General features: G+C 50.7%; 1 pseudogene; it reads left to right on the top strand.

The window, feature by feature from the left end:
• The first annotated feature begins 8714 nt into the window (after positions 1 to 8714).
• On the top strand, positions 8715 to 9658 carry LOC144307341 (olfactory receptor 6N2-like; annotated as a pseudogene).
• Positions 9659 to 10279: the final 621 nt, after the last annotated feature.

Below are 10279 nucleotides of genomic sequence, written 5' to 3'. Positions count from 1 at the left end.
GGGGTTTCATTCCATTCCAATCTAACGGGGGTGGGTGGGTGGGAAACACCACAAAGGAGAAGGAGAAAAACAAACCAACAGGGTCCGATGCAAACTCCTGACCGGGGGAGACAGCACGACGCGGGGGGAGGAAGACCATGTAGAGCTGGGGGCGGGGGGCAGTGTCTCAGAGGAGGGGTGGGACCACGGAAGATGGGAGCCGGCAGGCAGGACCCCAACGGGCGGCGGTGAGCGTGGGCGGAGCAGGTGGGTGCAGCTGGCCTGGCGTGGCCTGGGCCGCAGCCCCGCCGGGAGCAGCAGTGTCGCGGGGCCGGCAGCTGGGAGCCCGACACTACCGCTGGCTCCCCGCTGGGGGGACGATGAGGGTGTTGTCTGGGTTCCCGCCCATCTTCACGGACTATTCCTGGGAAAGGGTCTGGAGCCCCGCTAAGTGGACAGAGACCAAGCTGCCCACAGAAGAGCTCTGCGCGCCCTGTAGACGAAGCCCACGTGTGCCAAGGAGAAAACGGGTCGGGACAGAAAGTCGGGTCACCTTGCCTGCCTTTCCCCCGACTCCCCACCCGCTGGGTCCTCTGCTGAGCGAAGTCTGAAAACTCCGGTCCTCTGGCCACGTGTGGATGGGAGGCCCGCCGCTGCCGGGGGCCCGGGCCTAGGGAGGCGGCCGGGACCCAAACCCTGGTGCAGAGGAGGCCGCTTGACGGGGCTTCGACGGCCTCTCCCATGGTCATTTTTATACAAGTGACTCTTAAAAAATCCACCCAATTAGTTTTTATGCGTCTGCCCTGTGCCTGAGACAGTGGTGGCTGCTTTCAGATGTTGTCATCTTCCCATATCCCCCGAAGAAGAAGGAACCATCAGCCGGACGGAGTCAGAAATGCTGCCGTCGGGAGACGTGGACCCAAGCTGGGTCCGTGGGTCCGAGGCTCGCGGGTTCGCCCTGGGGGGCATGACCCTGGTGAGAGCAGTGGCCTCGTCCCCGCTGCCCAGCGAGGGCCATGGCACTTGGCCGTTCACACTCACTCCTGCTGACAGAGCTGAGAGGAGTCAAGGGGGGAAGCAGCCCCGGGGGGTGACATCCACGTATCCAGGACAGAGAGGGGTGGCTGTTGGCCCAGTCCCCAGATTTGCTGCTTTTTGACTATGTGATCCTGAACCAAAAAAAAAAAAAAAAGGTATGTTTTCTTCAACCTCTATTTTGTTGTCTTTTTTTATTTATTTATTTATTTTTGTTGTTGTTGTTGTCTTTAAAATAATGGGGGCACCTGGGTGGCTCAGCGGTTTAGCGCCTGCCTTCAGTTCAGGGCGTGACCCTGGGGTCCCAGGATCAAGTCCCACATCGGGCTCCCTGCATGGCGCCTGCTTCTCCCTCTGCCTGTGTCTCTGCCTCTCTCTCTCTGTGTCTCTCATGAATAAATAAAACCTTTTTAAAGGAAAAAAAAGGCTCTGTAATAAAGAGTTCTAATGATGAAGTGAAAGGACACAAGCTAAGTGCCCGATGCATGAGTGGGCCCCGTATTTCAGAGGCAGCGCAGGGGGCAGGTCAGAGCATGGCCCTTACTGCCTCTCTGCCTGGGCTCCAACGTTAATTCTATCATTTGCTCGCTGTGCGACCTTAGACAGTTCACTTAACTTCCCTGTGCCTCAGTTTCCTGATCTGTAAAAGGAGGACAACAGTAGAACGTTAGGCACCGTATGATCATCAGTCGCCATCTCTTCAAAGGTTCTCCACAGACGCTGCTGCAGTGGAAATCTCTGCCTGTGAGGGTGTTTAGTTCCACACGTAGCTCACATTTTTTTTAAAAAAAGATTTTATTTATTTATTCATGAGACACAGAGAGCAGCAGAGGCCCAGGCAGAGGGAGAAGCAGGCTCTGTGCAGGGAGCCTGACGCAACCTCGATCCCGGGATCCCAGGGTCACGGGCTGGGCCGAAGGCAGCGCTGAACCCCTGAGCCCCTGGGGACCCCCGCAGCTCACATGTCTATTTCGTGGACTCCAGAGGAATCGGCGACACTGCAAGGCAGGCACCGGCTGCGGCCACGGCCTCTCCTCCCTCCTTCGCGCTGCCAGCCTCGGCAGGAGGGTCGGTGCGCCCGGTGGGGCCTTTGTTCTCGGGCGGCGGCAGCGGGGAGCCTGGAGGCTCCTGGGCCCTGCGGCCCCCTGGGTCGGCCTGGGTCGTAGGAGTTGAGGGCCCTGTGGTCTTGTCTCTGTGGGTCTACTCCGCGGGGCGCCTGGGGCTCCGGATCCCGTTCTGGAGGCATCAGCGGCCACCTAGCCCCTGGAGGCAGCCCGCTGGCCCGTGGCGCGGGGCTCGGTGTCCACGGACTGAAGAACCGACCCCCGAACCCGCAGGCGTCCCGGAGAGTCAGGGCCGCGGGTCGACAGCCGCTCGTAGCCGCAGACGGGACGTTACCTCGAGCTCTTCACTGCTCCTAGTCCCCTCGCCTTCGTGTCCCCAGCTCTCCCTTTTTGCGACCCCCTCGCCGTCCTTCCCTCCAAACTACAAAGTGTAGGTCGGGCCTAGCACAGCGGGCAGCTGCCTCCCACCCCACCGAGGCCCACGAGGGAGCCGCGCCCCGGCTGCTCGCCTCTGGCCGGAGTTCTGTTCAGCTGACGGCTTTCTACAGTCGGCATCAGTTTTTCCGATGTGAGTTAAATGTGTGAGAAGCACAGGCTCTTTGGGATGAGCGTTCAAGGCCAGGCTGGGCTCTGTGCGCTTGGCCACCGATGGCACCTGGATGGGCTCCAGCGAGAGCAGCACGCTCACCGCCGCCGGGCCAGGCTCTGTGCCCACGGCCTGGCTGCCTGCCTAGCGCGGGCGCTTGTTGCTCCAGCTAAATGCATCAGAGAGCAAAGAGGTGCCATTAATAACTCCTCTGGAACATCAGGGGTGCTACACTAGAGTCCACGGACATAGGGCTAGAGTGTATCATCTAAGTAAGGTAGTTTTTTTAAAAAATATATATATAATTTTCTTTGCTTCAGCAAATGATATTCCTGAAGAGTTGGACAACCGAGCAGTCAGCAAGTACTTCCATACAAAAGACTTGCTGCCCACCTTCCCAGCCCATCTGTTCCTCATCCCCGTGCTGATAGGAAACCACCTGTAATGCTTCTTCCTGTAGGATTACGGCGTTTCTACGGGCAAAGCCCTGAAGATGAGAATGTCTTGTAATGTCTCCGCCTTAAGCAGAAGGCCCCATACTGTATACTTTATTCCTCATCCTTTGTTGTCCTTTTCCTTAATGAGAAATCTTGGAGAGCTTTCCAGTTCCATGCAGAGAGTGCGTTCCCATTTTAAATCAACCCCATGGGACTCCGTCCTGTGCTTAGCCTCACTGGGCCCCATTGAAGGACCCCTGAGTCACTCCAGCCTTTGCCTATTAAGTACAGAGCCACACGGACAACCTGTGCCTATTTCACTTCCCACGTGTGCGCACGCATGTCCGGGAACGCTGCTCCTGGCCTATAGTGCAGATGCACGGGATACAGGTAAATATGCCTGCATTTTCCTGGGAGGGGGTTATGTCACTTTGTTCTTCCATCAGCAGTGGATGAAAGTTCGTTTTCCCACAACAATATCTATAAAGTGTATTTCTAAACCTCGGTCCTCTGTAAATATGAAAATCTAGAAATAATGTCCATTGTAATTTTACTTTCAGATCGATCTCGTGTATGAAGTCGACATTTTCCTGTGGTTAAAGAACCTTAGATTTTTTTATATGATTGATTTGTGGGCCTGTCTCCCAAACTTTATGGTAAACATCATGAAGGGAAGGACTGTGTTTAACGCATCTCATTTTGCCCACTTCCTAACGTAAGGCCTAGGAGTTCAAGATGTTTGGAAGATCTATTAAATAAAAGAATAAAACCAGTGACTGTGAGTTCCCATATTTCTCACATTATTTTTGTGATACTCGATACAATTTTTCTAACACTTATTTATTTTTATTTTTTAAAAAGATTTTATTTATTTATTCATGAGAGAGACAGAGAGAGAGAAACAGAGACACAGGCAGAGGGAGAAGCAGGCTCCATGCAGGGAACACAATGTGGGACTCGATCCCGGGACTCCAGGATCACGCCCTGGGCCGAAGGCAGGCGCTAAACCGCTGAGCCACCCAGGGATCCCCAATTTTTCTAACCTTTAAATCACACTTTCCAAGGACACCTTATACAGAAACACAGCATATTAAGATGTTGAGACAAATAAAATTTTAAAATCACTTACAATGCCATTGCCTTAAAACAATTGTTCATCTGCTCACTTTTAATTTCAAATAAACAGACTTTTTCCCCCAAATATTAAACAATGATACTATGAATTTTTGAACACATCCAGTCCTGCTTTTTTCACTTATGTTTTAAGCATTTAAGTTTTAGGGGATCCCTGGGTGGCGCAGCGGTTTGGCGCCTGCCTTTGGCCTAGGGCGCGATCCTGGAGACCCAGGATCGATTCCCACGTGGGGCTCCTGGTGCATGGAGCCTGCTTCTCTCTGCCTGTGTCTCTGCCTCTCTTTCCCTCTCTGTTACTATCATAAATAAATAAAAATTAAAAAAAAAATAACAACTAAGCATTTAAGTTTTAAAGATGTTTGAAGCATCTTTCATTATGTTTTAAGCGTCTGCCTGTCCACATCATGAATGACTTGAGGAAGACATGAGGTCTTGTGTCTTTCTCGTGCAGAGTAAAATGCCAGGAAAGCCGTATCTGCTGAAAGGGGATGATACAGGAGAAGACACCGCTTTCCTGGCCTGGCAAGGCCTGTACATGGAAGACTTTGGCCCTTTAATATATATTTTAATTTCTGCACTGCTGGTCCCAGATAATGTCTACAAGTCCTGTTCCTGGGTATTTACGTCATGTGCACAGTCTTGTCATCCTCTGAGTTAAGGCCAAGACATCCAGGTGTCCGAGTGCAAGTGAACATGCAACTCAGTTTCAGAGTCTGGCTCATAAAAGCCTCAATAAAAATTGACTGTGGGAATACCAATGTGATGTGATATAGCGACAGCAAAAAAAAAATCATTAATGTGACCCTTCTAGGTACAGCATGATTATTCATTTGAAGAGTCTAGAGAGATGAGGAATCTATACAGAACCATGAAGTGAGGATAAAAATGAAGAGTATTTTGGTACTTGGGACTGTGGAGGACACGCGATTTAGTTAAAGTCCAGTTAGAACTCTCTGCCAGGAGAAAGGTCGGCACCTCACGTGACATGGGAGGTAGGCTCAATGCTGGCTCAGATTGAACCAGGCTCTCTGTCCAAATACTTGAGAATTTTTTTTTTTCCTCAGAGACTCTTCCAGTCCTGAAATTGCATTTGCACCCCTCAAAGGCAAATGTCTTCTTTCCCTTTTGCTCAAAAGTCTTCGGCCCCAGCATGAAGCTTCTCCAATTGGGTCCTAGAACATTTCATGACTCCCCTCTGCTTCAGTATTGATGTACTTGCTCATGTTCTGCGGTTACCTCTTTACCTTACATTTAATTTAGGAGCTGTCTTGTTCCCACCTTTGATTCAAAACAAAGAAGATAAGTACATCTGGATTTGTGAAGGATTCAAATGCATTACTATCAATAGATAAATGCTTTTATTCCATTATTGTTCTGAATCCCATATTTATTCAGGTATATACTCACAGACAATGCTCAGCTGAGGTTAGAGCTCAGATGCTCATCTCAAGGGTTTTGATGAAAATATCAAGGGTATGAACACAAGTAAAAGTAATCATGAAAGGGTAGATAAACCTCATGCAGAAGTCCTGGGTGATCATAATGGAGGTGGTGTAGGTCATGGCAGCCGTACTGGTAACGGAGACTTGGAACATGCACTTACAGCAGCATATTAGGTGCTCAATAAACCATGACGGAACCAGTGAGCAATGATAGAGACACAACAAACATGACAACATGGAGGTGGTGATGTTGGGCACAGAAGTGACAGCAGTGCCTGTACAGACTATGCTCACAGGGTGCCAAGGTTAGGGAAGAGAAGCTGGATGAAGAAACTCTTTGTAAGGGGAATTGTGAAAAGACAAAACTTTGGGGGTGTTCAAAGTGTTACCATCCATGTGTGCACAAGATTATGTGAGATGGGCTGTGTCTCTCCAGAGAAAGCTATGTGGAACTTGCAACAGCTTGTAGTCACCCACAGGCGGCTACAGCCCCGAGGCTGGACTCCAGAGCCCAAGGATCAGGGTTGCAGGGTTGAGAAAAGTCACTTGAACAACAGAACATACGTGCTTCGCTTCCCTGTGCTCAACTGCCTGCCTCAGAGGAACCCCTGGGGGAGACCTAGTCACACTCAGCAACCCTGGGGAGCACCCAGCATGGAGCCCCAGGGAGGTGACCGTGTGCGGGAACGTGAGGTATAAGTAGGGGAGAGTCTGGGGGTGGAAAGGATGCTGAGGAGGTCGCTGTGAGTGTCACTGTCATCCCAACAGTCAGGTAATGGGCACGGAGTGGGTGGCACAGGTGAGCGTAGGGAAGCAGAGGACCCAGGGAGGGTGTCGACCCTTCCTGGGGGGAGGCCCGTTAGGGTGTAGGGTGTGGGAGGAGAACTCTGGGGACCTTAGTGTAAATCACCTATCTCCACCTTCACCTCAAAAACATTTTTCAGTAGCTTTAGGGAACCACAGACTTCCAAGGCAATAAGGCCTTTATAAGACATCTATTTAAATCTTTTTTTTAAAATTGTCCATAGTTATATTTAACAGATACATATATATATTTTATACATACATATTTTTATTGGAATTTGATTTGCCATATATAACACTGGTGCTCATCCCATCCAGTGCCCCCCTCAGTTCCCGTCACCCAGTCACTCCCACCCCCACCCACCTCCCCTTCTACCACCCCTAGTTCGTTTCCCAGAGTTAGGAGTCTCTCATGTTCTGTCTCCCTTTCTCATATTTCCCACTCATTTTTTTTCTCCTTTCCCCTTTATTCCCTTTCACTATTTTTTATATTCCCCAAATGAATGAGACCATATAATGTTCGTCCTTTTCCGATTGACTTATTTCACTCAGCATCATACCCTCCAGTTCCATCCAGGTCGAAGCAAATGGTGGGTATTTGTCTTCTAATGGCTGAGGAATATTCCAGCGTATACAGAGACCACATCTTCTTTATCCATCATCTTTCGATGGACACCGAGGCTCCTTCCACAGTTTGGCTATTGTGGACATTGCTGCTGTGAACATCGGGGTGCAGGTGTCCCGGCGTTTCACTGCATCTGCATCTTTGGGGTAAATCCCAGCAGTGCAATTGCTGGGTCGTAGGGCAGGTCTATTTTTAATACTTTGAGAAACCTCCACACAGTTTTCCAGAGTGGCTGCACCAGTTCACATTCCCACCAACAGTGCAAGAGGATTCCCTTTTCTCCGCATCCTCTCCAATATTTGTGGTTTCCCATCTCGTTAATTTTCCCCATTCTCACTGGTGTGAGGTGGTATCTCATTGTGGTTTTGATATGTCTTTTCCTGATGGCAAGTGATGCGGAGCATTTTCTCATGTGCTTGTTGGCCATGTCTGTGTCTTCCTTGGTGAAATGTCTGTTCATGTCTTTTGCCCATTTCATGATGGGATTATTTGTTTCTCTGCTGTTGAGTTTAATAAGTTCTTTATAGATCTTGGATGCTAGCCCTTGATCTGATAGGTCATTTTCAAATATCTTCTCCCTTTCCGTAGGCTGTCTTTAGTTTTCCCGACTGTTTCTTTTGCTGTGCAGAAGCTCTTTATCTTGATTAACTCCTAATAATTCATTTTTGCTTTTGTCTCCCTTGCCTTCATGGATGTATCTTGCAAGAAGTTGCTGTGGCCAAGTTCAAAAAGGCTCTTGCCTGTGTTCTCCTCTAGGATTTTGATTAAATCTTTGCATCTTGGAGAAGAGAAGGTAAAGAGAGGGGAAAGGTCAGGCTCAATGTTCATTTTGAGTTAGTGGCAATGCAAGTTTAGGAAGCCAATTCCAAAAGAGAATGGGTTTTATCTTATGCCTTGTCTTTCTAGACCCACACCATGGAGCCCCGATCTCATCTGTCCACACACACCCATCTTAGGGACTTCCTGGGACAGAATTCTCTGTGGGAACCCTTCCTCAGAATTCACCACATCTACTCCTGATTCCGCTTCTGGCCTTACCATTCTGAGTTTTGAAGGGCTCTTCTCAGAGGACATTTCTTTCTTCTCTCACTATTTTCTCCTCCAGCATTGACTGAGAACATCGTTGAATTGCAGACGGGTTCCCCCAGGAGACCCAGCAGGCACAGCTGAGGAAGTATGTCCCCTTCTTCCACAGGTTAGCACAACTGACTGTTGACGACAGGGCACGCAGGTGTGGATGCTTTAGAGCATTGATGGATGTTTCCTTTGGATTGTGAGGGGATGAGCGTGAGGATTTCTGGTCTCTCCCATTTCCCGGTGGGAGATGTGGGAGGAAACCCTGGGTCTGACTCTGGGGTCACATTCTATCCACCTGGCCAAGCACCGGCTGTGCAGCAGGAACCCGGACTCCACCCCAACTGTCAGCGGGACCTTCTGCCATCAGGCCTTCAGTTCCTCTTTTGAAAAGTGAGGATTGAACAGTGTTTTGATAACATTTACATTATTTTCAGGTTTATTCATTGATACTCTTGGCCCTGGGGAATTTGTTAGGAGTAAGATTCCTACAGGTAGTGAATCTCCTGTCTTTGCCCCTTGCTTCGAGGGCTCATGGATCGGCTGAACCGCACGTGGCCGCAGACCTTCGTTCTCACGGGGTTCGGGGCCCCCGGGCCCGTGCGGCCGCTCGCCTTCCTGGCTACCCTGGGCGTGTATGTCCTCACACTGGCCTCGAACTCGTTCATCATTGTGCTGGTGCAGGCGGATGCGGGCCTGTCCACGCCCATTACTTCTTCCTCGGCGTGCTCTCCTTCCTGGAGGTCTGGTACGTCAGCGCCACGGTGCCCACGCTGCTGCTCACCTGGCTCCGTGGGCGCCCCCCCATCCCAGCGGCCGGCTGCTTCCTCCAGCTGTACGCCGTGCACTCCCTGGGCATGACGGAGTGCTCCCTGCTGGCCGTCATGGCTCTGGACCGCCACCTGGCCATCTGCCGCCCGCTGCACTACCCCGCGCTCATGAGCAGGAAGGCGCAGCTGGGGCTGGCGGGGGCCGCTTGGGTGGCCGGCTTCTCGGCGGCCCTGGTGCCAGCCGGCCTCACGGCCGCCCTGCCCTTCTGCCGGAAGCAGGTGGCCCACTACTTTTGTGACCTGGCCCCCCTGATGAGGTTGGCGTGTGTGGACACGGCCTGGCACGCTCGAGTGCACGGGGCAGTGATTGGCATGATCAACACATGCAACTTTGTGCTGATTTTAGGACTGTACGGGGGTGTCCTGAGGGCGGTGCTGAAGCTGCCCTCGGCCGCCAGCCCGGCCAAGGCCTTCTCCACCTGCACCTCGCACGTGACCGTGGTGGCCCTGTTCTTTGGCTCTGCCTTTGTTGTCTATGTGGGGCTGCCCGGGAGTCAAGCGGAGGGCACAGATAAGTGTATCGCCTTGGTGTACACCCTTCTCACCCCCTTCCTCAACCCCATCATCTATACCCTTCGCAACAAGGAGGTGAAGGGGGCTGTCAGGAGGGTCATCCAGCAGATTAGGGCCATTTTGAAAGGACCCTGATGATCTATAGACTGTTGGATTTAGTTAGTTAGTCAATCAAACAATCAGTAAAGTAATTTTTTCAAACATGCTCCATATTCCAATTCAAGTGGGCTGAGTCTGGGATTGAGGCAAACCAAGAACATCGTAGACATGGCCTCTGAACACGTACCCACCCGATATGGGTGAAAGGACACATCTGAGAAAAAATAACCAAAAATAAGAATGTAGGTACAGATATTTAGGTAAACTTAAAACTTAGATGGAACTGCGTTTGAAAGAATTTGGAATAACAAAAGCTGACTGTGGGATCGTGTTCAGGATGGGATTCCTGGAGAAGCTCTGAGAATGGAGAAAAACAAGGTTAGCAAATGCAAAATGAAAGAATTCTCCGGTGATGTGGATTAAGAAACCATGGGAAGAGGGCTTGTAGAAGCACAGGGCTCCATGTTCCCGGAAATCCGTAGTTCAAGAAAGTATGAAGCTGGAGCTGGGAATTTATTGTCTACAGGGGGAGATTGGGGGTTAGAGAGGAGGGTGCTAGGGGTGCTGATAGTGAGAAGTGAGTCGTAGAAATATGCCCCGCACTGTGAGTTTGAGGTCGTCAGTTAGTCATCCGGGCAACATCATGGATGGAATCCC

The sequence above is a fragment of the Canis aureus genome, chromosome 38, assembly GCF_053574225.1.
Source record: "Canis aureus isolate CA01 chromosome 38, VMU_Caureus_v.1.0, whole genome shotgun sequence".
NCBI lineage: Eukaryota > Metazoa > Chordata > Mammalia > Carnivora > Canidae > Canis > Canis aureus.
The sequence above is the reverse complement of the archived record's forward strand: the minus strand, read 5'-3'. Positions and strand labels throughout refer to the sequence as shown.